Source organism: Motacilla alba, chromosome 13 (genome assembly GCF_015832195.1).
Source record: "Motacilla alba alba isolate MOTALB_02 chromosome 13, Motacilla_alba_V1.0_pri, whole genome shotgun sequence".
Taxonomy (NCBI): domain Eukaryota; kingdom Metazoa; phylum Chordata; class Aves; order Passeriformes; family Motacillidae; genus Motacilla; species Motacilla alba.
Window position 1 is genome coordinate 7,218,644 of NC_052028.1, and position 27,878 is coordinate 7,246,521.

A 27,878-nucleotide genomic window follows, 5' to 3' on the forward strand; every position below is an offset into this window, starting at 1 on the left:
AAAGGAATGGGAAAAGTTCACAGTGCCAGTCAGTGAAAGTAATGATTTTGAGAGCTCCCCCATTTTGACTTTACCCCTTGTTCCACTACACCTGTAAATTCTTTGCTAAATTTTGTATTTTTAAAGTAAAATCATGAAAACACAGAAGGGTTTGTGTTGGGAGGGACCTTAAAGATCATGCAGTTCTAACCCCCTGCCATGAGCAAGGACACCTCCACTAGACCAGGTTGCTCAAGGGCCTATCCAGCCTGGCCTTGAACACTTCCAGGATGGGGCACCCACAGCTTCTCTGGGCAGCCTGTCCCAGGGCCTCACCACCCTCAGAGGGAGAAATTTCTTCCTAACATCTAATCTAAACCTACTCTCTTTCAAATTAAAGCTGTTCCCCTTTTTCTATCACTCCATGCCCTTGTCCAAGGTCCCTGTCCAACTCTCTTGAAGCCCTTTCAGGTACTGAAAGGTGATCTAACGTCTCCCTGGAGCCTTCTCCAGGTTGAACACCCCCAGCTTCCCCAACCTGTCTCCATAGCAGAGGCTCTGCAGGCCTTGGAGCATCTTTGTGGCCTCCTCTGAACCCACTAAGTCCATGTCCTTCTTCTGATGAGGACCCCAGAGCTGGATATAGCACACCAGGTGGGGTGTCACAAGAGTGGAGCAAAGGGGCAGAATTCCCCCTCATCTGCTGGCCACCGTGCTTGTGATGCACCCAGGACACATTTGGCTGTTTGGGTTCTAAGTGAACATCACTGGGTCACGTTAAACTCGTCAAAGCACACTCCCAAGGCTTTCATCTCAACTCTTAATCCATCTTTGACCCAGCCTGTGATTAGCAATCCCTTATGTTTGGGATTGCTCTGACCTACATGCAGGACCTCACAGAATCACCAGGTTGGAAGAGATCTTCAAGATCATTGAGTCAAACCTGTTCCCTGACAGCACAACTAAACCATGGCACCCAGTGCCACATCCAGTCTTTTTTTAAACACATCCAGGGATGGTAACTCCATCACCTCCCCAGGCAGACCATTCCAGAATTTTATCACTCTTTCTGTAAAAAACTTTTTCCTAATATCCAACCTGTATTTCCTTTGGTACAGCTTGAGACTGTGACCTCTCGTTCTGCCAGTTGCTGCCTGGAGAAAGATACCAACCCCATCTGACTACACCCAGCTTTCAGGAAGTCGTAGAGAGCGATAAGCTCACCCCTGAGTCTCCTTTGCTCCAGGCTGAGCACCCCCAGCTCCCTCAGAGGTTCCTCTCAGGGTTTGTGTTCCCAGCCCCTCACCAGCCTCGTTGCCTCCTCTGGACACGCTCCAGTGTCTCAATGTCTTTCCCCTTGGCCCTGCTGAAGTCCGTGAGGTTCTCTCCATCCTGTCCAGGTCCCTGTGGATGCCATTCCTCGTCTCCAGCTCCTACACAGCCCCGTGCAGCTCACAGAGGTGCAGGGGTGCCCTCCATCCCTCTCTGCCCGTGCTCGTGACAAAGCTGGCAAACAGCACCAGGGTCTGTTCAGCCTCCTGAGGATGCCACAGCTCCTTCACAGTTTCTAATCTTATAATTACTGGCAAAGGTTCCTTCTCAGTTTCCCACTCCCCAGAAGGCTCAGCAGGCCCAACCTGTCCCACTTGATGCCCGCTGTCCCTTCCCCGCTGAAGGCAGGAGCCGGTTCTTCATTAATCCGAGATCCCGTTCAAACAGGGATCTGTCCCCGCCAGGGCTCTGCCGCGACACCCCTGCCCTCTCCCGGGCAAAGGGAGCCTCGCACCGTCTCTGCTGCTCCGGGGAACCGGGGGAAATCCCTAAAAACCCCCGAAAAGCTCTGAAAAGCCCCAGCCCGGCTGGCTCTGCCCGCTCCCCGGCACGCCGGGACTCTGCGGCGGATGGCAGCGCACAACAACCAAACAGCCAGATGGCAACACGCAGATCTGCCGGGGATAGTGTAAATATTGGGTTTGCTCAAGTAAATATGCACGTTTTCAGACTCTCAGCCAAATTGGAAGAGTATGCATCAGAGAACTTGGCTTTATCACAAGATTTCTCAGACCTCAAACCGAGTTGATATGAGCTGGTTTTATTTAGCAGAAGTTCAGAGAACTCGTGGGTCAGGAGTAAGCAGACAAGAGGTGCCAATGCTCACTTATACAAACAGGTGGCACCTGAGGAAACTGTCTGCCCACATCTCAGACAGCTTCCACTGCAAACCAGTAGCTTCAAACCTGTCCAGGAAAAAGGAAAAACAAACAAAAACTCAAGAGTGATGGGGCAGTCAGGCACCTAGAGCAGACAAAAATCCTGTCACTAGGAGCAAACTGCAGCACGGGGAGCTGCCTAGCAAAAAGCCCTGGCTGTTACAGCAGTAATTACATAAATCCCTTCGATGCATTTGTGTCAGAAGCATTGATCAAGAAACAGTATTAATTAGACCTAATCCACACCTCGGAGGCACCAGAAGGTATCAGCATGGCTCCAGGGGTTTAGGGCAGCAGACTGTGCATTTCAGCAAGGTTTCCTTAATTTCATCCTCTCGAGTTTGAAGGCATAAAGACAGAGAGGAAAGGAAGAGGGAAGAAAACAAAAGAAAAATAGCAGATTTGCAAATTTAACCTTTCCAAGGTGAGTTGTGTGGGAGGTTAAATACTGCTGGGGCTGTGCCTGAGTACCCTGTGATAGTTTGTGCCTTTGAGAAACAATATTGAAATATCACGGAGATACCAAATAACCCAACTACAAGCACATCTATTTGCTTCTCTCAGAGCAGACAAACAACAGGCAATTCATGAGCAAAGGGCTAAATGAACCCCCTGAGTTATTTACTGCAGGAAGGCAAAGTCTGACACCCCCAGCACTGCTCCACCCTTGTGCCAGCACTACTGGTTGCCCTGTCCCCCCAGTAAAAAAACAGGGTCTGCAAAATAGTGGGAGGCTGGCACAGACAGAAGGGAGGGGCTGGCACTTGGAAAGTGCTCCAGGTCTTAGGCTCTGAAGAGTTAAAGCAATCAGGGGAATCATAAACAAAAACAAAACAAAAGAAATAAAAGGGGGAAAAAAAAAAGCTAAGCAGCAGCCCTTACAACAAAAATGCATTTTCCAAAATTAATGAGATTTTGATAACACCCCCTTTAAAAATGGAATATTTCAATTTTGAAATGTACAAAGACTAAAATCTTCATAAATATCCTATTAAGAAACTTCTGATGCTGTTTTAGGTTTTCCATTGAAATACAGTGCATGGAGGTTGCCATAGCTACAAGCAAATTTTTAAATAACTGTTTTTCGTCAGAGCAGCTGCAGTATCCTACAGAAATGAAGTGGGGAAGCTGGAAGGAGTCTGACCAAATTCAAGCTCCTAATCAAATGACTCCAAGATTTTCATAAACACAGCTTAGAAACTTTTAATATAGGTCCTGGTTTTTAGAGAAAATACCACTCTGTTGACAGGACCCCAGGAAATGCTGTCAGCAGTGCCAGAGATCTCAGTCAAGAGAAGAGCTTTGTTTTCATGCTGGAAAACACAAAAATTTCCACTGCTAAGCCCCAGCCTGGTACAAGTCCCCAGGTACCAAGGGATGTGCTGCAGCCTTGGCTTGCTCTGAAGGGCTTTGTGAATGAACTGCTTGACTGGCAGCAGTGGGCTTAAAAATGCCCCAAGAGCCACAGATTTCTGATCCCAGGAAAAGCTCTTCCTTGCCTGAGCTTGTACAGGGAAACACAGAAGGGAGGAAATGTGAAAAACAAGTGAAGCTGTAAAACACTGGCAGAAGGCTTCTGAAAGGCTGTGATTTAGGTGGACCTTGCTCCAATGGTGTTGAGTGCTTGCTGGGCATCAGGAGGCTGTTTCTTCTTCTGTAGGATCTCTCCCTGGCTTGAGTAGGCAGAGCAACGTTCTGTGCAATAGTGTGAGCAGAAAAGAGACATTTCTGCACTGTGGGCACCTGTTTGGGGGAGGCTTAATCTAAGGACAAGACCGACAGCCTCCTTTCAACCTGTAATGTTAACTGTGGCAGAAGTCCTACAAAACTTCAAATAAAATCATTTTGTGCCCTCAGGCAACTATGTCCCTGTGTCCCAGTCCATAAAACAAAAATAAATAAAATAAAATTTGTCAATGGAACATCAAGAGATTTGACTCCACCAAAACAGTAATTGAATTGCCATCTATGGAAGGTGGAAATGCTTGGCTGGGTTTGGGTGATTTTCTAAACAACAAATTAATGATTATTATTAAAAACACTATTATGAATCTGAAGAAACCATCTCAGTGATTACCAGTTTTATGCACATTGCTGCATTTATCTACTACCTGTTTCTGAGAGGTACCTCCATAGCCCAGTGGAAGTGCTTCCTCCTGCCAGGGTGGGGATGCTTGAAGGCTCGTGTTGCACTGCTCTGCCACCACCTGCACAGCAGAGGAGTTTACAGGCAAGCAACAGATATTAATCCATACAGACAAATCTTCTGGACAAGGTAATTTTATTTCAAATGTGATTTAAAATTCCCTTGAAATGAAACAGCTTCCTTTCCCAATGACTGTATGCTTGTTTTCTCCAAAATTATTCTGGGGTAAAAGACAAAGAAAAACAAAGGGGAACAAAGTCAGAAAAAAACTTTAAATAAAAGTTAGAAAAATGAAAGTTAAAAAAGCTATCATGGCAGATTCTCCTAACAAACTGCTTTTTTTATTAATTCCAAGTACTCAAGGAAGTGTTCAAGGCCAGGTTGGACGGGGCTTGGAGCATCCTGGTCTAGTGGAAGGTGGCCCTGCCCAGGGCAGGTGGTTGGAAATTGATGATTTTTCAGATTCCTTACAAACCAAACTGTTCTATGATTCCATGATTCATGGGTACTGAGGCAGTTTAAGTTCTATCTTTAGCACAGAACAGAAATTTTTAAGAAAAGGTGGAAAAGTCCCTCATTTTAGAAATTAGATACCTCATGGCAGGCAGAAACATCTCAGGCACTCAGTGAGATCCTGGCACAAGACTGTTCAGCTGGCTTTGCCCAGCATCCCTCTCCACAGTGACAGTAAGAGATCAGAAAGTGGAAAAAAATAATGATACCAGAAAGACAAGCTAGTAAATATCTTTTATAATGTAAGTTATAAAAATTTCTCTTTGCCAGTGTGAAAATAGGCTAGCACCGCAGTGAGGGAGGGATGCCAATGAACAGAGAATTCTGTACTGTGCATGTATCCTGTCAAAGGGTCACACCTTCCTGTATATCTTTAGGCATTAACTTTTCTGATGTGCAGTTGTTTTTTTTTTTCAAGGAAAGAAACAGAAGATTAAAAAAGCACAACCTGCTGTATGGTTGGGCTGCCAGAAAAAGAGATTGTGAGTCATTGCAGGCTACTGACCTTAGTCAGCATATTGTGACTCCACAGCTTTCCAGCCCTGCTGTTCCTTCCTTCCCCAGGGCAGGTGAGAGGCTGTCAAAGCTGCAGAGGCACACTCACACTCACAGTGAGTGCTATTTCTTCTCTCAACTGTGCAGACATCAGGATTGCTGAACCCAACATAAACTCAGCATTTTCCTGGAAGGGAAAAGAGATGTTAGCCAAAAAGCCACTGTCTGCAAGGGCTACCTTGGCCTGGAGAGCCAAAGAGCAGGAGGGGCAGAGCCTTCTCCAGAGCAGTGAGCAATGCACAGCCACTGCTTGGAGAGTCCAAAACGATCTGCTGAGAGCCCTCCCTGCAGCCTGCACTGAGCCTCTCCTCTGCATCCAGCAGGCAGGGCACACACAGGGCAAGGCAGAAATGCAGAGGCTGAAGGAGAGGATGATGGCTGGGAGGCAGCCAAAGGGAGCAGCGGTCAGTGCCACAAGGCACCTCCTCCCCTTACCTGCAAAGGGAAACACAACAGCACCTCCAGACCAGGGACTGCTGCAGCTCCTCCCTCTGTGCTGCTTTGCTGTTTGCTCCCATTTTGCTTTTGAAGCAGTTCATCAGGCCCTCCAGCACAGGAGGTTTGCTTTTTCCACCAGATTCAAGCGTTATCTTGAAGCAAGGAGAAGATAATCTTAGGTAATGAGCCAAAAAAAAAGGTAATAAAATTTTTAAAAAGAGGGAGAGAGATAATACACAACATACAGGGGAAAAAAAGCAAAAAAAAATCTTCAAGAGATGTGCCCTGAGAGAGGCAGGGATGGATCAAGGACCAAGAAGTGGGGACAATATCAGTCAAGGGAGGGGAAGGCAGCAAACCACACAAGCAATGTGGTGGCACTGGGGCCCACTCCTACAAGAAGAAGTATGTAGGTGTTTGTCCTCATTTATTTGTTGTGAATAGTAAGCAGAAAACCACAAGTCAAAAGCAAAAAGCATGCAAGAGAATTCAGAACTTCTCCATTTAAAGTGTTTGGTCTCTCAGTTTGCTCATCTGCAAAATGCAGGTGCCCTGCTGGTCTGCCAGAGCTGTGCCAGGGGGATTCAGCCCATTGATTTATTCAGAACAAAATTAAGAGAGTGAGATCTGTGAATAAGCACCAGAAGGTGCCATAGGTCAGTTTAAAAGAGATATAGAGAGAGTAAATATTTTTAGGAAAAGCTTTACTTGTGCCCAAAAGTTGGTTTTAATCTATATCAGCATTAAAAAATTCAGGTGAAGTCACCTGAACGCTTCTGTACTGAAAAATGAAGTGAAAAATCAGAATTTCACTTTGGAATGAAACATTTGGCTCAACAGACAAATCCCCCAGAAGAGATGCAGTCATCAGAGTTGTGATGCTTCAACTGCTGGTGACTGTGCATGGAGCTGGTAGACTCAGTAAAGATTTAGAGCCATTAATGTACCTGATGTGTTGTACATCTGACAGAAACCTAGGACAGGAGCCACTGAGTCATTTTACCTTCAGCTCTGTGACCCTGCACTCCCCCATGTGCAGGCTGGGGGTGTGAGGTGCAGGCTGGGCCATCCTGAGGCTGCCCCAGTTAAAGTGAGGCAGAATAAACAGGAATATTGTGAGGCAGCAGAATGAGAAAGACAGATTTACACTGGTTTGAAACTGCACACTAAAAATACTTTCTGTTCTCCTGGAAAGGCACAGCAATGTCAGTAGGACAGCCTGGGGCTTGAAAACTTCTCTGGTTTAAATATATCAAGAATATCCCAAAAGAAGATGCTTTGTCATGAAGGGCAAGCAAGCCTCAAAAGCAGCCCCAGCAGCCTGGGCCCAAGGAGAGCTCACCGAAGGGTTGGTCACTGCAGGGCTGAAAGGCAGCCTTGCATCTGCTCTCAAATTAGCTCTGTATCTACTCATTTTATTCTGTTCTCTCACCAAGCAGCAACTGTAGAGCACAGAAACATCCAAGCAGCTCTGAGAGGAAAAAGGCTTGAGAACAATGAACCCTGGGAACAGCTTTTTCCTTCACCCTTTTCCACATGAATGCTCTGATCAGAACATATACTTGCTCAGGACACAAATACCATCTATTTTTTTCATTACACACAGGCTATGAGGCAGTTTTCCTACATGAAACATCCTCATTGATGGAGAGCTGGAGCCCAAAGCTTGACAGAGCTTTCCTGACTCTCCCCTGGACACAGCCAGCTCCATGCACTTGGGAAGGTTCAGCACCCCGCAGACGTGGCCGCCAAAATTTTTGTAGTGCCATCCCATTTGCAGTTTGCCAAAGGTATGGTGACCTGGGAGTTTGTAGGGGGTGAAGAACCTCACCCTGGGGGTACACACACCCCTCTGGCCCACCCAGGGCACCCTCTACTCCAGTGAGTAGATCACAAGAACCAGCCATCACCGGAGTAACAACAGCCCTGTATGTGCTCCCTGCCTGCATGATAGTGACTCCTTCACCCCTCTGCATTTTAACTACTTACCTTAGTTTGAGACAACAGTGCTACTATTAGTTCATTACTTATTCTAGGCTTATGATAAAAAAAAGGCATTACTTACACCACATTTTTGTTTTGTCACACAGGTGGGATTTCAAAGACTTCTGTACTCCTTGATTTCATCCATGGCCTTGTTACCAGCACGCACACATCACCCTCTGTGCTGCATCACTGCCCCAAGGCTGGGCTGCACAGTGAAGGAAGAGGATGAAGCTCTGCAGCATCTAATATCCACCACACTGCCTGCATCAGACATACTGTAAATTGTCCCATCCATCTCTCTTCTTTTGAAGATTTTGCCAACTCTGACCTCAAATTTCATTTCCTCTTTCTGACAGGGATGATAGAGGAGAATAAAAAGTAAAAAATTCAATATCACCCTTTCCTCTGTTTCTCCATCCTGTTTAATGGATATTCCCAGAGCAGGAGCTGGTGGAACCAGTGAGCTCTTTCAGGAACTGTAATCTCTAAACTGGTGAGCACAATACATCTCAGACAGCTGCAATTGAAACTCTTCAACCCCTAGGACAAAAATTTATACGAAAAGTATTATCAGTATGAAGGTACATCTGTATCCACAGGCAACAGTGATTAATATCTGATTTTTTTGTGTGCAAATACATATTCAGAATGAAAGGCACACGGCAGTTTTAAGCTACTTAGCTGAACATGCTCTTCCTGCACCTGTGGGATTTTAGCATTTCTATGTTTTTAAGAGCTCTGTAACACAGGGATAAGATCAGTTATGATCCACTTTACTGAGTTGGAAAAATGTCATTTAGGTGTTATTATTGCAGGAAAGAGGTGGGAAGCTCGTTGCTAATTGTAACTCTTTACATGTTTAAAGACAACAATTACTTTTCCTGATCCCTGAATGAAAAATTTTAACAGAGGTCCTCCAAAAAAAAAAAATCAACCTGTGACCTGAACGAATTCCCCCACAGAGGGATGTTTGTGCTACCAAACCTTCAAACAGCACTTACATTGCCATCACTAATTACACTGGAAACTCCCTAAACCAAACACTTTGGGAGCACGTCACTAACCTCAGGGAAGGAAATCTGTGTTTATAGAAGTGGGCTGGTTGGCTGGTGCAAACAAATCAGCTTTATGGTCACAGCTTCTGTCAAAAACGGGTATTTGGCACAAGACAAAGCAAATGAGGCAATAAGTGCACAGCAGTGGTACCAAGAGAGCAGGGTACAGTGGATTATCAGTTGGCAAATTTAGTGCTCAGCCCAAGGGAGGTGCAGGTGTTCCACGGTTTAAAGGAGCTCACCACAGCTGCCCACAGGAGAATGCACCACTCAGCAGGGTTTGGGGACCTTCTCAGGGATTCAGATGTAACCTTGATAACAATGAGAGGAAAGAATCAAGCTAATCAAACAGTGGGTAGCACCACAGAGACTCTGAGTTCAGAAGAGATTCAATCACTGCACAGCTATTTATCCTGAGAGAGTCAGGCCTTTGCAGTGACCCCTCCCTGCTGAAATGATTCACATCACTCGTGCTTCCTCTCCTGCTTGCTGCTATCACCACAAGAGGTAGAGAATGATCAAGTGCTTCTTTGATGTCCTGTGTATGTGAAGACAGAAATATCCAAGCTGAAGAACTGAGCCCCATGGGTCTGACAGCAGATTCAATTACAACCCATGGAATTCAGTTCTCAAAGCTGAGAATAAATGACATCCATTTTCAGGCTGTCCCAACACACGGCAGTATCTCATACTCCTGCTGGCTCTCTCCAGTGCCTGGCCTTCTTCCAGCAGCTGTAAAACAAGAGTGAAAACTTCACTGCAGCCAAATCAGCTGTTCCCAGACTATAGGTCAGAAGCAAAATAATGGCACTAGGATATATATTTTGAAAAATGAGCTATTTTATATATATCCCTTTGACACCAGAAGTGGCCACACAGAGAGGCACAATGTGCCCTAACATGTTGCAGAATTCCTAATAACAAAAAAAAATGTACAGCCAAGGAATATAACACTAAAACATTTTGCACTTTTCTGGAAGCCTTTCAGAATTTCAAAGAGGTGAGTTATAAATTTCCTTCTTTTTTTTTTTTTTTTTTTTTTTTTAAATACAACAGCACAGACACAGAGGTAAAATCTGCCAGAGTCACTCAGCAATCTTGTTAACAAAATAATCCAACCAGAAGCTGAAAAGAAGGAAATCTGGCACTGGTGCAGCCCTGCAGCGTCATCAGAGTCTGTGAGGCAAAAAAGCAAGTAGGAGCCTTCAGCATAACAGCTGCATGGTTGTGTACTGACACAACTTTGTCAAATTGTCACCCTCATCTCGGAGTGACAACCCCACCCAAAGGCGCTCTGGAGCACAGAAAAACACTGCTCAAACATGCTGGAAGTCAAAGGGACATCTCCCACAAGGAAACATCTCATCACCTCTGACAAACCTAGGAGAAATCACAAGTTTCATTAAACTACATATCCCAAACAGGGAATTTTTGAAGAAAAATAGATGTTAGATGCATATATGGACTATATATAAACAGTGTTGGGTAAGTTATTAAAAAAATTCAGATTTATTCGGAACATTTTAAAGATACTTCTTTTTGTTCCAGTGAGATGAGGTCTCAGAAAAAAATCTCTTTGGTTTCAATGAAAAGAATATTTGGTCTGAAATAAAATATTTGGATCTCAAGGGGATTTCAGATTAAATCTTTTAGCTTTAAAAACTAAATTTAAGGAAATTCACTGAAGAGAATGGCTCAAATAGAATTATTTTGGTTTGATTAATTGACTTTATTAAGTTATAAGTATTTTTTTCAGGGAACAATCCTTGCTAACACCCCATGCTACTTTCCCAGTACATCAGCCTCACATGCAGCCCCAGCAGTGTTGGCAGGAAAGGCAGCAGTGTGCCCATGTCTTTACAGCTCTAATTGTCTTCTCAGGCTGCTGAACCAGTCAACCAAACAACAGAAATTAAAAATATACTTCTTTAACTGTTTCTCTTGCTGGGAAGGAAACCTCTGAACAAACATATTTGCTAAGTAACTGCCGTGTGGTACCCACAGCCCAGCTCAGTCCTACCCATCTGTCACTTGACTCTGTGAGACAGGGAAGAAAAATCAAATTAACAAAAGTATCATCTTGCTAAGGCCCTCAAATAGGACAAAACTTCAACTGCAACTTTAAAATAAGGTACTGTAACAGTAAATTCTGCTTGTCTGATATTTCTAATTTGTCACTGGAATACTGCTTGCTAAGATCACTGCTGAGTTAATTAAGCAAGACCTTCACAAGCAGTGAATACCTCTTCCAATGCCAAACAGGAAAAACATCTCATGATCATCAATAAAACATCCTATCCTAAAGCAGAGAAGAGGTCAGGAAGAAGAAAGGGTGGAAGTGTCTATCCCTTAGGACAGTCTCCCCATCCTATGGAAAGTGCATGGCATTTCCACAGAGGCACTAGTGGGGTCAGCACCCCAGCTGGGCACAGACAGCTTTGGCACTCACCATGGCACAATCTGGCATACAACGAAAGAGAAAACATGAAATGCCCCTCCATGAGACCCAGTTACAGAGCTGCAGTAGCTCTAAGCTGCCCGGGCCAGAAGAGCTGAGCACTGGGGTGCTCCCCAGGCCTGTTCTCACAGGACCCTGAACTCCCCTGTGCCCTGCCCGGGTGAGGTCCTGCAGAGCTGCCTCTGCCAGGAGATGGACTTGGAGAGAGACAGCCCCAAGGCAGGGAGGCAGGAGAACATGCTCTAAGATTGCTCCCCTCCCTCTCAGAACCCTGGGATGGATCTGTCCCACAGTGTCCCCAGGGAGGACAGAAGCCCAGCTCTCCAGCAGCACACCTGATGGTTTAGTGAAATCCCTAAGGAAAGGTACAGAAGGGCACATCCTCATAATTCCACAGCCATTTTCCAGGTAAGTTGGCTTTACAGGTTGTTTTAACTAAGTAGGACAAAAGGTCACATTCTGTCTTTCAGTTTGCCTGCAGAGTTTAATGTCATTGCCCTGCATTGGTTATCTCTCATCTTAAAAACATGCCAGTTTCTGCTTTGACCCTTCATGAACTTCATACGTGACATTCTCTATCCTACCACTGTCCTTCCAGGAATAAATCCCTCCTTCTGAGAACCCACTTACTCCAGGATTAAATTCATGCATTTGCAAAAAACAAGACAGCCCATAAAATTATATTGTTCTGCCTTTGCAAGAGCAGTGAGGAGGCGAGTCTTTCCAATGGCCCATAAATCTGCTTCTTGGAAAAACACTATTTTGTTCTATTCCAGCAAGGTCCCTTAGTACCTCATAGCTTGGAGACCTTATTACACCAGATTTAACAATTCCTACAGGACAGATACTTAATAGACAATCATCCTATAAAGCTTTACTGCTACACCAAAAGGCAAACCTTTTTAGAGTGATTGAATAATGTTAACTGCCTGAAGACTATTCTTCCACAAGCTTTCTTCTTAATTAAATATATTTTAACAGGAAAAGAACATAAAGATCCTAAAGCCATCAAGTTACTGCAATGTGTAAATTCTCTGCATTTTCCCTACCATTCCTTATTTTTATTCTCTATGCTGCCATTACAACCTTTCTTTTTAGTAAAACATCTACGTTTGTCCAAACATATAACCAAAGAGTGAGATTTTAATGCTTTTTAACCAGTCAGTTATCTACTGCAGCTTCACATGAAATCCAGACACTACCCAAATGAGCTCATCATGGCTGGTAATTAATTAACACAGATAGGGAACTTGAAATAAAATATGAATATGGTCCCATTTCATTAGGAGCATAAATCATCTTTTTCACCCTTATTTCATTAAATATATTTTCCCCACAGCTAGCAGAAAAATGCATGTCTCACAGCTACACTGACAGCTGGGTAGTTGAAACAAGAGGGCGAAATGGAAGATGAAGTTATTCTGGAAATTTTGATTTTTTTTTTAAAAATAGGAAAACTCACAGTCAGAGAGGAGCACAGTGGCACCACTGTGAGGCAGGCAAACACTCGAGCCCAGCAGAAGCTCTCAGGTTCAGCCGTGCTGGCTGTGCTGCAGGGCAGAGCTGGAATTTCAGTCCAGACCATGGGCCATGTGCTCTGCAAAGCCAGAGTGACCCGCAGGGGAGTTGTGCTCACTGGGCAGGTCTGCCTCGAGCACGCCCTGCAGCACCTCCAGAGCAGCCTCACGCTGTGAAAACCTCTGGCTGGTGTCATGAACCCAGAGCTTGATCTGTAAAACCCAAACATTCAGTCCTCTCCATTTAAAAATTACCCATTTGTTTGATTTCACCCTTTTCCCACTCAACCCAGCACAAGCAACCTCATTTACTCTCCACAGCAATTCCAGTTCCTGTAGGAGCTGCCTGGGTGCTGGGCTGTGGGGAGCTCTCAGCTAGGGTTACCTCACACCAAAAACAATCCCACCCTTTCTGCACTGAGCAGGTCTCCTTCCATCACTCCCTTTCTCAGCAGAGCAGCTCTGCCACACATCCACAAGAAAGTCTTTACTCTGGTGCCTAGGTACAGGGCAAACACTGCCCATATCCTAACTTTAAATATTGTAAATCCCTCTCAGTACAGCTCATATGCAAGTTTGCAGGCAGAGTGCTCACACACAGATCTTTCTGTGCTCTATAAAGATCATGTTTGCCCACGAAAAACCCAAGGTCGAAGTTTCAGCTCAGGCTTAAAGAAAAGCCTCACCTAAGCTTTGCTCTTGAGCTCTGCCAGCATCAAGCAGCTCCCATTAGACACAGACACCGGTGTCAAGCACGCCCTGCTCCCAGGCTCCCCTCGTATCAGTGAAGCCCACAGGCAATGCCAGATGAGGAACTGTAGATATTCCCTCCCCTGAACCCTTCAGGATGAAAAATGGAACAGGTCCATAACACCTTTGGCCCAGCAAATACACAGACACTTTCATTATTTCCACACCACAGAGAAAAATAAAAATTTAATAATCTGGAATGGATAATTCTTATATTAAAAAAAAAAAAATCATGATGAATCAGATCAGCCCAAACACATATTTTGGGTTGTCCAGAAACAAGTGCATTTGTTCCAAAAATGCTTTCTGGAACTTCCAGTTATTTTCTGGCTGCTTTTTAATTTTAAGAGATAGTTACATTTCTATTGCCAATGTCTATTCCACAAATAACAAATATTCAGTTTCTTCTGCTGTAGAATTATCTCACTCTGCTTATCTTGAGGTTCAATTCTCTTGTTTCCATTTTAATCACATTTTCCAACACAGTACTTTATGCAACAAACCATTTTCCTTCATGGAAGATAAAAATGCTTGCATATTCCTTTTCATTTTTTAAATTAAATGAATATTATTTTTTGACCTAGAATTTACGATTTTTTCTGCATTTTTTCACTAAATTGGAAAAAGAATACATGGCAAAATACACACTAAGCATAAATCACTAAGAAAAACAGCATTTACACTATCAGCCATCTATATACATTACAGCTAGTAAAAACACTAGTATCAAAAGTGCATAATGAAAAGTTATTTCCTATTTTTAAAAAGTTCTGGCTAACAGCAATAATAAAGACTTCTAATACTAAGTATTATTTTTAGTAATCACTACACCATTTACTTACAGGGTAGTTACAGTACAGTATAGTTTCATTTATACTCAGCCATAATATGTCACAGCCCTGGAGACAATTTCAGCAAGCTTTATGCATTGAAAAATAGAAACTTTTATGGGCTCCATGTTCTGGCTTTTTTTATATATGCTTTCAGATGGCACTTAGTAACAGCTGTACTAACAGTGCCCAGATGTAAGGAATTGGAAAGCCAATTTTCAGTGTGCTAACAAGGGCAATGAGAACTGAGACGTTAAAAGCCCTTGCAACTGCTCAACCTCTACCTATTCTTTCTAATTTCAGCAATAAAATTTTACTGTAAACAAACAAGAAGTTTCACACCAGCTGACTGAGGACAAAGGAAAAGTCCTAACTCTTCAAATACAGGGCTGTCCCAAACCCAGTGACTCTTCTTTCCTTGGTCAGGATATCTGATAACCATGCCCAGGGCAGACGCTGGAGGTGACAGATGTACTGTCTCCAGCAGGGTGGGAACTGCTCAGCTGAATTAATTCCTGATAAATGGAGTGGAACACAGCAAGCTCAAAATGACTGGTCAATCAGAATGTTTCAGAAATAATCTAAACACCCAAAATAGGAAGATATAAAAAACAACAAACAGGAGAGAGTGGATGACCATTTCTTATCCCTTCTCAATTTACATATTTTTAATAATTCAAGAGTACTGGCAATGTTTCTTCTGCTGAAAGTGCACAGGTACTGACAGTATTTGTCACTACATAACTACTAGACTATATTACTAATAGAAAAACGGTTACATTCTCGGCAAGCAATTAAAAACAAACAGGCAAACATCAATTAACCACATTTTTGTAACCCTCCCATTATTTAAAAAAAGTAATGTCATCATCACCTAACAAGGAATTTACCTGGAGAAGCACAATGTAATAAACAACTGTAAAGCTAGTAATCCATTAGAAGCTAGAGATTTCTTCAAACAGGTTTTTTATATAAACACTTAAAATACAATAAGGTGCTGTATTTATATTGTAATTACACTGTAGCTATTGAAAATAAAATATTCTAAAGATCAAACAGCCCTTCAATACATGCGTGGTTTGTGCCAATACTAATGCACTGAAATAAACGAGTGCAATATCAGAATAACGGAACAGCTCAGCAGTGGAACTGCCCTGTCAGCTCAGAGGCACCTGCCAGCCTGAGAGCAATGAGCTGAGCCCTCGAGAAGGCACCCGAGCCCTGCTCCATTGCCCTGGGATGGCTCAGCCCAGGGGCTGTGAGCTCTGCTGCCAGACCCCAAACCAGGCCATGACCCATTGTGTTTAGAACATGAAAAACCGAGAGCTGGTTTCTAGAAGCTTCCAGAGACTGCCTGCAGGTACAGATGGCTCCTTTTGGGGCACGAGAAATGGTCCAAGATTTTTGTTTCATTAGCAAACGCTAAGGAATGCTCCCTACAGCCAGTCTGTGGGCACCTGCTGCTTTCCTCTGGGGTACACTCACCTCCTAATCAAAATTTTACATCTTGCTCTCCTTGAACTCATCAGATCTCATTTTAAAGAAAATAATTTAGGTATTATTTAGCTTCAACATAATCACATCCAAATATTTAGGCAAGTATGTTGTCTACAACTAATGATTCCATGAATTAAGATTCCATGAACTTAAGATCACTAGAATTGCCAACAAGGACCTGAATACCCGGTGTATATTAAAGGTTTAAATCAATTTTTTCAGGCTTCTCCTTGATGAATCCCCCAAGACCATCCCAGGTAGTCACTGATATATTTGAAACCTCTGTCTTGCAAAAGAGGCCCCCCTGGAACCCCGGGCCCTTGTCCTGCTATGCTGGTGATCCTCAAACTCCCTCTCCCAAAGAACTCCAGGCCCTGCTTACCCAACCACTGTTTAAAGAACTGTGAAGCTCTGTCCCCAAAGCACATTTAGATGGAGTCCAGGTATTTGAAAAGCTGCAGAAGAGAGAGCAGCTGGATTTGCTCATGAAATTACGGAATAGATTCAACAATGATAAAATCTATTTCAATCATGAAAACTGGTGTTCATCCTCTCTTTTGAGAAAAGATGGATAATGTGTTCATTTTGACTGATAAAAAGACATTTTAAAATGACCAGAAAAATTTATCATCAAAATAATTCACATTTTAATCACCATTTCCCACAAAAAAAAATTCATTTCAACATTTTCCCAGATGAAGATGAAATACAACCAAACTATGGCAATTAGTATTTTTAATCCACTAGCCAAAAGAAAGAAATCATCAGAAAAATGTCATTTGGCTAAATCTGGAATAATTTTTTTAACTATTTTCTAAAAGTAAAATACATACATTTGAGATACATTACATAATATATTTTGGCCTAAAACAAAAAAAAAATTATTTCTTTTTCCATTATTATTTTTGCATGTGACCAACTAAAATGCAAACAGGTTTTTTTTAAAGAAAAAAATTAAAATTTAATTCTCAAAATATTTAAATAAATTGACTTTTTGCTTACTTACCCAAGACTATTTGCTGCACTCAGGTGAGCTTTGTAAATAATTTCAGTTCAGTCAAAGCTGCATTTTTCAGTAAGCAAAGTAATCAGAAAAATGAAAGAGTTACTGCCTGTCTCTAATCACGCTAGTGGAGGGAGGGGAGCTGCCTTATCCTGCAAACTCCAGAAACCCTTCCCTGCACCAACCCAACAGGGAATTTGTTGGAAATTCCACCACAGGAGAGCAGAGATTTCTCCATCCCTTTTTTCCATGCTGCAAAGCAAATTTGGGTGCTTTGATAGATAAGCTAGAAGCACATACAAAAAATAAAAATAAACCATTTCAAAATAGTAAAGACTTGATGTGGAAGAAAACCAGGGACAGCAAGTTGAATTCTTCTGTTACAACCAAACATTGTAGTTTCTAAATCAGTAGCATTTGATGAAAAGAAAAAAATACATACATCAATTAACTCACATCCTCTCCCTGTTTAAATAGTTGTTATTTAAGTGGGTTAAGATACAGATTTAAAAGAAAAAAATGAACATATATAAATCATAATCAAGGAAAATACTAACACACATAATGATACCACCACCCCTTATTTCTGAATTCCATTTGATTTGGCATAAAGTCACAACAGCATTAGAAGGACAAGAGAAAAAATTCCTGCGTGGTAAAGAGAAGCACTAGAAAATGTGCAGATTCCCTGACACAACAGTATTTAAAAGTCATGTGAAATTTCTCATCACTTTAGCATAAATATAACTCAAAATTACTTCAAAGACTTGATATTATGTTGCATTTACAGAATGTAAACCCATCAAAGCCGACAGAACTATCCTGGTTCAAAACTGGAGGAATTGAGGAAGAAGTTGACATTTTGATTCAATCTTTAATGTGCAAATTACCTTTCACATATACAAAGTGTACTGGCACTCAGGCAGAAGACAAACATGTAATAAATCAGCTTACATTTTTTTTCGGCTCTTACTCACAGTGGAATCCCCAAAATTCATTTTATTTTATCTTTTTCCCACTCTTCAGCTTTTTCTCTTCCATTTTCTTTCCTCCTCTTCAATCAGCACAGGTTGGCATTTCTCGTTTTCTATTCTACACTTTGCTGTCTACAATGGAAAGGCGGACAGACGGACAAACAGCAGGGACAGAGTCACTGCCAGCCCAAGGTAACCTCCCCGGACTCCCACACTCTGCAGGATCTGATGCTCTCTCAAAAACATTTTAACTTTATAAAGGGAAGGGAATCAAAACTCATTTGCATATGGGTTCATTCCATCTCTTCAGCTCACATGTTTATAGCTCTGGAAAGTCCCTTTCTGATTCCCTGGCTGATAAGGAGTCAGGAAGGTAACACGGCCCAGCAGAGGTGAGACTGTTTTGCTGACCTTGCAAGAGGGGCATGCTGAAGCGCTCCATTCACCGTGCTGGGAGGGCTCAGCTGGGAGATCTGGGTGCTGTTTATCCTTTAGATTTCAAGGCTCAGAGCATGCAAGCAGAGTTGAAGGCTCAAGTCAGAGAAACCCCCACTCTTGCGCAGGAGGAAGCTCTGGTCAGGGCTCGATACTTCGGCTTCCTGTCTGTACACTACGCGGTCTCATCTGGGGAAATCCTGAAAACATTATCAGATGCCTGATAAGCTCTTTAGCTTTCAAGTACATTGTGATTCAGTTTCGGTCAAAACCTCATTTGAATACAGTTTTAAAGTCTAAATAAAAAGTGAGACTCTAAAGGAGAAGACATTAGACATGCAGCCTAACATCTGTGCATCCAAAACAATGTGGCTGATGTTTGATACCAGCATAAACAAATCTGCATTTCCATATCTGCACCAAGATGGTCAGAGCGTGTGTTCAGCTTATTAAAAAGGAGTGGAATGAGCTGTCTGGTTAATTAACACTTTTATTTATCCACAAACACAGCAGAAGCAACAGCACAGATTCCTTACTCCATTCCAACGTTGTTCACCATTGACATGAGGCAGATTGTTTCTGAGAGAGAAAAGCTGCTTAAAACTCTGATGCCCACCTCTCCCATGGGCTTTTCTGGCAAAACTGGCAAGTGACAAGACTTGTTTTGTCCCATGTAAACACCTATTTGCCAGGCATCAGACAGATTTTTGCAAACCCCGTTCACAGACTCAGAACAGGTTGACAGCATTTAACCCTGTGGATTTAGCCCTTGAAGAGAAACCTCCACCACCTCCAACATCTTCCAGTTCAGATGGGTATTTTGTGAGGACTCACCCACAGGAAACCACTCCCTCTCCACTGGTTATCTGCATCCCAGTCAGGCCAGGAGACTTTTCTAGGATACATTCCAGGAGGTTCTCCTTCACATACAACTTCTGAAGACAAAGAAATGCACTCCATCTATGAGTCTGGAAGCAGCTAGGAGCATTTTCCCATGTATTGCATGTCTGCAAGCAGAGAGAGCACACTCCCAGCACAGAAAACCTGTATCAAACACTCTCCATGACAGCTCTGATGTTCTCTGCTGCGCTTGCCCCAGGGGTTACCACAAAAGCATGCACATGTATTTATCAGCTACCTTGGAGAAAAAGAAAATTTGAAATATATTTATAGTTAATAACCACATTCCTCTGAGTGAGTACAGAAGTTCAGGCTGCCCATACTCAGGGCAGAGATATGTACCATCTTTTGTTTCTTCCCAAGATCTGGTTTACAGATCTTCAACTAGGCTAATACACAGGTCACAATTCACTAGAGCAGAGGTTTCAGACACAAAACCACTCACCATTTTAATACCCACATCAAAATACATAATAACAGAGATCCCAAAAGCATATGAAACTGGGATTTTGCTTTTTAGCAGCATGAGAGATCTGATGGGCTAAAAAAATATCATTGTGCGAGCTCTCAGATGCTGCCCTGGGTCACATTTGTGCACAGAGAAGCCAAGGCTCTAGTAAGACTAATCAATAAGGATGCTTAAATGGATTTGAATGAGTCAGTGCACAGGAAGAGAGGAACAGTGAAATCTCAGGCCGGGATTCATCTGTGTTTGCAGTGCTCACTTGTACAACTTTGAAAATGCCTCCTCACTCTAGTCTCGGATTTAAAAACATCTTTGTAAAAGACACTGAACTAAATTAATGTACTCCCTGCTGAGCAGTACGTCCTTGCTGGTTCCTTAAGTAAAGATAACTCAGGTTTCCTGTGTCCCAGAAGGTAGGTGTCATTGTGTGCACGTCACAGCTGGATAACCTCAAGCAGAGAGCAGCTGAACAGAACCCAAGGCCCTTGGGGAAAGCAGCACTTTCCTCAGCCCTCAGCACATCCTCCAAGCAAAAGCAGGAAAGTGAACAGTAAAGCCAAAATATGTACAGAGGCCTTTAGAGGGCAAGGATAACAGGACAGGTTCTTCACTTTGCTTGTGAAACAAATGCAGGGACCAACACAGGGGGCAAGGAAAAGAAAGTTGGTACAGACTGGAAGAGACTGGCAGTATGCTGTGCACTGCTCCTGACAGCTGACATCAGTCAGGACACTTATTATCATCTTAGCATCTCATCTGGAAAGTTCTGAAATTAATTTCTTTTTTGACAGGAAGTCTAGATCTCAGCCTGAGTGGCTGGAATCTCTTGAGGCAATATCGTGTTAAGCCAAACAAGAGTACTCTCAGAGCAGTACTCTCAGAAACACATGCACGGTGACGCAGTGCATTTTAAGGACACTAAATCACAGCCCAGGCGCCACAGCACCTGATAGTTCCAGCTTCTCTGCTCTCTTTACTGCTGTTCACTGTGTTCTTTACCAACAGAAGAAGCTGCCTTCCTTCTTTCACTGAGGGAGAAGGTCCTCCCAGAAGGGAGGATCTCTCCCAAGGTAGTTAAAATCTTTACAGAAGAATAAAACATGCAGGCATCAGAGATAAATCATGTCCTGTATATAAAATATCTTCCACAAAAATACAGCCTTCAGAAAGCAGAGTAGACATACAGTCATTTCATGCATGATTTCATAAATCTTTCATCCCCATTTAGAGTATTTCTTTGTGACAGGCAGTGAGGTATGAGTTATGAATTCCAACAGGAGCTGGAGCTCAGTCCCATTGAAAACTACAGCAAAACCCTCATTACTTTTGAAGAAACTGGAATTTCTTCTTCAATACTCTTAAAAGCAACTTTCACTTTGTTTCCCCTGAGAGGTTAGTTCTGTGGGTCTTTTGCTATACAGAACCTTATACACATACATATATTATTTTTTACTTTTGTGCATCTACTTGTCTGGTTTCTTTAAGCTGCATTGACTTACAAATTTTATGAGCTCTCCCTCTGATTTCTGTCTCATTGCTTTAATACCCAATACATTGAAGACAGCTTGAGCTGACAGAGAAACTGAGGAAATGCTTTATAAATCATGCACCTTTCACAGAGCACTTGGCACATTTACAAAGGCTATGGTCATATCACAAGCCAGGTAGGATTTGATTAGCCATTTCACCACCCACCCACTGTGACAGGCATATAATTAGGACACCGTGCTCCTACCTCTTAGGCAAGCATTGAAGAGCTGTCAGGCATGCCTGGGTAGCAGAAAGGAGAAGGGATGGTAGAAATAGCTCTTCTGTGTGCTCCTGATGACCTGTACAGCCTCCAGAAGCCAGAGCTCAGCTCATGGACAAGGCTCACAAAAGAGGGAGGAACATGCCAAGACAGGAGAGCTGCAGCACCCTCCATGACATGTTTTTCTAAACTGGGAAGTGTTCCCAGTAGGAAATGCCTGCAGAGATTCATACAGAGGCATTAACCTTCCCCCTAGAGCTTGTTTGTGTATGTGAGTGCATGTACATGCACATATTTCTTATCCTAAGAGAAGATTTTTGCTCCACAGTGGCACAGAGGGCTGGGATGTTGCCAGAACAGCCCACAGCCCCTGCAGCTTTGCTCTGTGTCCCTCATGACAGCCAGATTGCTTGTCCCCGTGCCTTAAACCCTGTCAGAGTTTTTCTACTCAGGTTTGTCATTCCTTTAATTATTTTCCTGTGACTGGCTTTAACATCTGTGAAAATAAGAGTCTGAGAGCCAGTGCAACACAGTCAGACCCCACACAAACCACAGTGCACCCAGAGATCTGCTCCCACACCTGCATCCTGGCCCCCATCTCCTCTCACGCCTCCCTCCCTGGGACAAGTCCTCAGGTTGCCTGCACCCTGTCCTTGATACAAACAGTGCTCCCTGAGATGAATGCAGCATTTCAACAGGTAAAAATATTCCCCTGTCAGCCAGCTCAAGTGAAAAGAAAATGATGCAAAGCACCAGGCAGCCCAGTACAATTTCTCTGACAAGCTTCACTCTGCAGTCAGAAGTTAGAAAACAGGAAGGTTTCAAATGAGTTACTAAGGCAGGAAGTGAGTCAGCCCTGAGCAAGAGGGACAGCAAACAGCAACCCCTTCCACCACAGACAGCCAGGCAAGACAGGGAGCCAGGCACCAGAACCAGAGTGAGCAGCCTGAGAGCAGAACACATCAGCAGGGCAGGAACAGAGAGGAAAAGTGACTCCTCTTCTCCAGCCACGGCCCAAAGGAGGGAAGGTTTTATCCATCCAGAGGACTGCCTGCTAACCAGTCTTCCTTCTCCCTGCAGCCCTAACCACCAAGCCACCAGCCCATCCCCTCCCACCCCTGCCCAGGCACACCAAGGCCTCCTGTGCAGCTCTGCTCAGGAGCAGCTGAAAGGAGTCCTCCAAAACAGCTCAGCTGTGAGTGGGATTGCAAGTCCCCTCAAGCATCAGAAATCTGAATCCTGGCCTCTCACACACTCATTTAGGTGCTTTCTGTTGGAAATAGAAACACCAACACTTCCTCCTCAGCTGCCATCCCACTCTGCCTGCGTTTCACATGAGACAAAACTGCTCTGGAAATGGTCCCATCAGCCTCCACAGGATAAGGAGGCCAAGGAGCATCTTAGCTTAGGGGTAGAGAGGACTCTAATTACTCGCCTAGAAATAGATGTTCATCAGAGAATTCATCTGCAGCAAACAGAAGAGCCATAAGCCACCAGTGCCACCCCAGCTGCCACTGCCAGCTCGGCACCACATTATGGCAGGAGTTGTGAGGAGCTGCATTTTGGGCATAGGTACAAAAGAGGCCCCAGTCCTTTTTTAGGTGAACCTCCAGGCACAAAAATTACATCTAGAAATAGAACCTAGGGAGGGAAGTCACACAGGCAGAGCTAAAAATTAAATTCTATATACTGGACAGCATTCCCCATCACACCAAAATGTTGCACTCCTGGATGTAGTGCCAGGAACAATATTTGGGCCTTAAGCCTGGACAGTCACACAAGCACTGAAACCCTCCATGGATAATAAATCCCCACCAACTTTTGCAGATTCCAAAACTGGGTAGAATACTTAAAGAATTGGCTGTTCCACAGGTGATGCATCTGGTTCCTATGTGTTGTCCTCTGTTTCAAACACATTGTTGAAGATATCAGGAGGACAAATGATGTTCTGCTCTCTGTATGAAAATTAGGAGGCTAATTCCAACTGAAAAAAAAATCTGGAGGACAGACAGAATTGGCTGGGTTCCAGCACTAGAAAAGGCCCTTGCCTACAGGAGATAATAATCTTCTGTAAAGCATCAAATCACTGCAGCAAAAGACTTAAGAATCACAGCATGGTCACACACACCACGTGGGGGAACCAAGACACAACTGAAGAATAAGATGAGCTCCCTCAAAAGCAACTAGATCTTAATGCAAAGCATTTCCAGATCCTTCCTAGTTTCAAAAGAAACTCAGACTAAGGCATGGGAAGCTATGCACAGAAGAAAGCACTTCAGGAGAAGGTTTTAATCCTTGAAAGAAGCCGTTGAGAACTTGTTATCTGAACAAAAAAAAAAAAAAAAAGGCTGGAGCAAGACTGGGTAGAAGGTAAAAAGCAAAATCCAGAATCTAGTTGCAACTTGCAAGTTTTGAATATCTTCCAGTGCAATAATCATTCTTAGAAAAATGCTGTGCTGTTGGAATAAATTTTTCCACAGGAATGTTCCCATTCTCATTTTGGCTTTTTTTTCTCACACATGCTTTGAGAGGTCAGCACACTCTTGGAACCAGGAGGCATTGTATTTACAAAATGAAGTTTTGTAAACTACTTTACACAGCAAGGTTTTTTAAGTCAGCTTTGGAATAAGAAGTCTTGGTTCCATAATTAGGGGACTCTTTAACTGACAATTTTAAAAACCTTTAAAAAATGTATCAGCCCCTTCACAAAATCCAGGAGAAGAAACATAATAAGCTCTACTCCCAGCAAAGGAACACACAGCTGCTAAAAACAGCTCTCAAAGGTTGTGTATTATTTAAGAAGGAATATGATGGACAAGGACTATACAACACCTGAACAGCCTCAGGAAGAAAACAGTACAGACAAAACTTACAAGCTGAGAAGAAGTTCAGAAGAAAGAGCTGTTCGCTACTGGATATGTTTAGGTGAACAGAACTTGATACATTCCCTGAAAATAAGCAGAATTCATCAGAGAGAATCACAACTTATTTCTGCTGCCTGAAGTTTCCACAAGCAGCAGGTACAGAAATCCAATTGTGGTTAATTGTATTTCAAAAGGAGATTGTGATCATGCTGAATGAAGTGGAAAATCTTCTGAACTAATAAATCCAGCAGCACCTTATATTTGATTAAAGAACAAGATGATAGGTGAGTTAAACATGATGTTAATTTATTGATTCTTGAAGCTGGAATGATTTTGGTCACCTGGCTTACAGAAAACTGAAGCCAAATAACAGCTGATTCATGCTTGGTTTTCTCTGGTTTTTGTTGTCATTCCAAAACTGAGTCATAGAGACGTTGAAGAACCTGCACTGGAACAACAGACAAAGAAAACACCTCTGTTTCGGAATCAGATGTTCCCAGATGGGGACATTCCAGCACAGAGGGTGCCCATGCCTGCTGCGACCTGCCCTGGGCACAGCCTGCTGCTGTCACACACGATGGCTCAGCAGCACACGGACCCAGCTCTGTGTCCTTGCCCAGCACAGTGTGTTATAGATGGATAATGAGATGATTGGCTCTCGCAATTAAAAGATAACTATTGTGTGAATATTAAGAAAAGCTTTAGTGATATATAGTTATGTTGTTGTAGGTTAGATGTCCTCTGTTCTCCCCATAGTTCCCTTTTCCCCCTGTATTGTTGCCATCAGACAGCCTGGGTTGTCCAGCACAGGTAAAAGAAGGTGTGCACATGTGCCCCTCACCTGGGGCAGTTGGGAATGGAAAAGCTTGGCGCTTAGGGGGTGCGGCATGGCAACTCCTGATCTCCAATCAAGTTACAAGAAAGCAGCCTCCACTGATAAATGGCAAAGAGCTGACTGACAGACTTTGGGAGGGGCCAGGGCTGGCTAATGCAACCCCCAGGAGTATAAAAGACTGAGCATTGCTCTTGAGGATGAATTGGCCATGTGGTACGCACGAGGGGCAGTTTTCAGCGCTGGAGCTTTTTCCTTATGTGGTCCTTTGTTGTATTTTTGTTAAGGTTTAATAAACCTTTTTAAATTTTCAAAGTGAGCAGTTGTTTCTCACAAGCACAACACTTCAGCCCCCGTAGGCACCTCTGGCACACAGACTGCTGACACATGGACTGCTCACACCTGTGACACACGGGCTGCTCACTGCTCACACCTCTGGCACACAGGCTGCTGACACATGGGCTGCTCACACCCCCCGGGCCACTTCGGAAGGGACACTGGCCATGATGGCCACTCACCCCACAGGGTGGCAGAGCTGCGTGTTTGCCCTGCCGGGCTGAGGGCTCCCAGGGCCCTGCAGTCGGGATTGCCGTGTAACAGCCCCAGAACACCCCTTGCTGCAGGGCCAGGCACACACTTGGGCTGTGTCTCTGCGGACAGCCCACCAGAGAGCTAAGAAGGAAGATTTGCACTGCACACCCCCGGCTCAGCCCGACCCACTGCACTGAGGGACGGCTCATCTCCTCTCCACGTTCCCAAGGGCACATGCACACTGCAGCTGGGAAAAAGTGACTATTTCCATGGGTTTTTCCTAAAACACGCTCACATCCAGCAGATGGCTATTTACAGGAGACTAATACAGCACCTTGCTTAGATGCCAGACGAAATTTGAGCAGCAGTGGAGAGAAAAGTAAAGTAACAAGCGGGGAAAGGCCCCCTGGGTGGCTGGGCAGCCATGGCCCTGGCCCCGCTCACAGGGAAAGCCCTGCTTGCGTTTCGAAGGACGGCTCAGGCTTTGCCTCGCGGGAAGGCAAGGCTGTGCACCCCGCATCGAGGAGGGCTCTGGGTCTCGCTGGGATCCGCGTTTCGCACGGACTGCTGTGGCCCCAGAAAGGGACGGCCTGATACTGCAGCGCCCGCGGCTACCAACCCCGCTCGGCGGGCACCGCGGGGCTCCCCCTTGTCCCCGGCGGGGCTGTCCCGTGTCCCCAGGCCCCGGCGGGGCTGTCCCGTGTCCCCGCAGCCCGGGCTCCCTCTCGCGGCTCCGCTCGCAGTCACGGCCGCACAGCCGCCTGCCAGGGCCTCATCATCGCCCCTGCCGCCCTCCGGCACCTGCGGCCCCAGGGCTCGGCACGGGGCGCTCCCTCCTAACGAGAGGGGAAAAGGCTCCAGGAAAGGGCAGCAGTACTACTTAGCTACATTCGCCCTGCAGAGACTTCGTGCAGCAATAAACCAGAAATAGTATGTTCTGGGGCGCATTAACCGTTGTAAGAGCTATGAAGCTTTGTGTGGAAGAGGAGATTCATGGCTTTGCTAACCCTAGAGAGACCAATTGCCTCCAGGCTTCTCCTTTCTGTTCTTTCTAGGCAACGGAAGATTAAAAAGTGCTCGACTGATGGACTGCTCCCTGTAGTCACAGTGTAAAGGCACTCCGAATTGCTTAGTGCCCACTCGTGTCCTCCATTTCCCATTAACGAGGCGCTGAAGCCATCACAGCCACCTACACCGAGTGCGAGGTACCAAAGGCATGCAGCACCACAGCAGCGATTTCAGGAGGAGGAGAAGCTCGAACAAGGCTGTTACCATGGTGCCACCCACTGCCAGAACTCTGCACACAGGATGGAGTAGCTGATGTGCACTGAAGTAACTTTACTGAGCCTGCTAAGAGATTGTTTTCATGTGCATCTCCAAATTCTCCTTACAGAAGTTCAGGTAAGGGCTTCAAGTGACTCTCACAGACAGAATAGCTCTTTTGCAGAGTGATAACCCACTCCTGAGCTCCCAGTCACATACCCATGAGGTCTGTTAAAGGATGCCACCACACAAGCATTCATTTTCATTACAGCCATGCCTTTACAATCCCCAATATCTCAGATCTTTGCAGGAAGCATAAACTTATCAAGCAAGTAAACCCAAATATTAGAAGCAGTTTTTAGTAAGATCACTGTTTTGGAGGAAAGTGCTCAAACAGCATTTTGAACTCAAGTTGCTCAAGTCAGCCTTCCTAACAATATCCCAAGAGAAAACAGAACTTGGTACGTATGAAGAGCTGTGTGTGTTACAGCTACATTAAAGCAGCTAAGGAAGTTGATTCTTTTAGTCACCAGTAGAAGTCAGTGCTAACACCTACCTGAAGCAATACAAAATTCCCAGTGCTCCTGTGCCAGCACTTCATGGGCTGACATGGAGCAGGCTTGCAGCTCTGAAGCCATGAGTTTACATTTTCCAAAGAGAAGACACTGCCTTTGTGACTGGTCTCTCCTGGAAATCACCAAGAGCAGGAAACTCCACCCACAGATGGAGTCTCACCACAGCTTTGTCCCAGAAATTCTCAGGAATGTGCATTTCCCTTTAATCTCAGTCAGAGTTGAACAGTAAATGAGAAACATAAAAGCCAGCTGAAACAAGTAGAACATTCTAATGAATGTTTAGAAAATTAAGCTTTGTAAAAGCAAAAGCTTCAACCTGCATTAACCAGAAATCCTAATGAGAGCAAAAAA

The 27,878-nt window shown here is 44.1% G+C and overlaps 1 long non-coding RNA gene across 6 annotated transcripts; it reads right to left on the reverse strand.

Moving 5' to 3' along the window:
• Positions 1-2,371: 2,371 nt before the first annotated feature.
• Positions 2,372-27,848, reverse strand: LOC119706476. 6 transcript variants are annotated; one of them, XR_005258549.1, is made up of 7 exons: positions 27,509-27,848; positions 19,181-19,281; positions 18,323-18,546; positions 17,892-18,043; positions 5,839-9,614; positions 5,354-5,530; positions 2,372-4,555 (listed from the first exon to the last, which is right to left on the reverse strand). It is a non-coding gene; the product is annotated as an uncharacterized LOC119706476 (long non-coding RNA). The 6 variants fall into 6 exon arrangements; XR_005258550.1 differs by lacking the exon at positions 27,509-27,848 and adding an exon at positions 21,448-21,640 and having other exon boundaries at positions 17,915-18,043; XR_005258548.1 differs by lacking the exon at positions 27,509-27,848 and adding an exon at positions 21,448-21,640.
• Positions 27,849-27,878: the final 30 nt, after the last annotated feature.